This window comes from Notothenia coriiceps, unplaced genomic scaffold (assembly GCF_000735185.1).
Source record: "Notothenia coriiceps isolate Sejong01 unplaced genomic scaffold, NC01 NC01_scaffold00037490, whole genome shotgun sequence".
Classification (NCBI taxonomy): domain Eukaryota; kingdom Metazoa; phylum Chordata; class Actinopteri; order Perciformes; family Nototheniidae; genus Notothenia; species Notothenia coriiceps.
In genome coordinates this window covers 78,501-79,766 of record NW_011370191.1, presented here as the reverse complement: position 1 = coordinate 79,766, position 1,266 = coordinate 78,501, and the positions used below count along the sequence as shown (strand labels likewise).

The 1,266-nt window shown below is 38.3% G+C and overlaps 1 protein-coding gene across 1 annotated transcript in view; it reads left to right on the top strand.

The window, feature by feature from the left end:
- The window catches only part of tmem104 (transmembrane protein 104), a 26,489-nt gene that overhangs the window by 464 nt on the left and 24,759 nt on the right, over positions 1-1,266 (top strand). The gene's annotated exons all lie outside the window — the stretch shown is intronic.

Genomic DNA, 1,266 nt, shown 5'->3' with positions numbered 1-1,266 from the left:
AATTAAAGTAATTACCATACAATCGCTGACACGGTCCTGGGAAAATCCAATAACACCGCGAATAAACGTAACTCGTCAACAATTAAAACAGAGATGCAGCAGAAATACCGCCCTCCTTCAGGAGATTCATCCTAACAGAACAGGAACACCAAAAAAAAGTGGAAACTTCCAGTCCACTATTTCATCTTTACCAGAAACGGGATCCAGGCAAGGGGGTTGGTAAACCAATCTTACACTCTCCAGTCAATTTAATCTGTTCGAATGCACACTAGTGCCACCCAAAGAAGGGACAAAGACTGCGGCAAGCATATGTTACTGGTAATTCGGCGGAAAAACTCTGGAAGGCGTACTTTACTTACCTCCTGAACTGTATATCGCCGGGATCTGAAATGGTCATTTTACCAAAACCTGTTTTTTTGAAATAATAACACTTGGACGGCCAAGGAATTCTACATTCTGTGGGGGACCGACTTCTCACATGCTTACGCAACACATTCTCAACCAACTTTAGATACATCACACACCTCCCTTTTCCTCAGGCAGGGAAACAAAATCACCAAGACCATTAAATTCGATCTTGGGAGAACCTTAAAGGGCTCTCCGATATAATGTGGCGAGACCTAAATCCGTCTACGAAAGATTTTACCTTTTACTCACACCCACACTCAGTATATTCAAGGCTTGATTATCTGTTTATGTATCAGAAAGACTTTTATAGGGTTCAAAATTGCAGTATAGGGACCATGGACTTATCGGACCATGCTCCGGTCTCCATGGCATTAAATCTAGGACTAGAAAGGAAAAGCACAATCTGGAGACTGAACACAGGAATTCTTAACCAAATCAGGACTGATATAAATGATTATCTGAACGATAATGATAATGGAGAAGTGCCCCCAATAATCTTGTGGGATGCATGCAAAGCTGTCATAAGAGGAAAAAAATAGGATATTCCTCAAACATTAATAAGCAAAGAAAAGAGAAAACAAATCAGCTACAAACAGAACTAAAACATCTAGAAAATATACATAAGAAAACCCTAAATACAAAACTAAATGGAAATAGATTAAAAAAGAACGAACTCCATGAAATCCTCTCAAACGACATAAAAAAACAAATCCAGAAAATACAAAAATTATCTAACACAACAACAGAATGGACCAAAACAAAAAAATCAAACAAATTCGGCTATTACTCAAAATTGACTACCAATCGGAGCCCCATGAGTATTACTTGAAAAAAAATCCTTTCCTCCCAAAAACAATA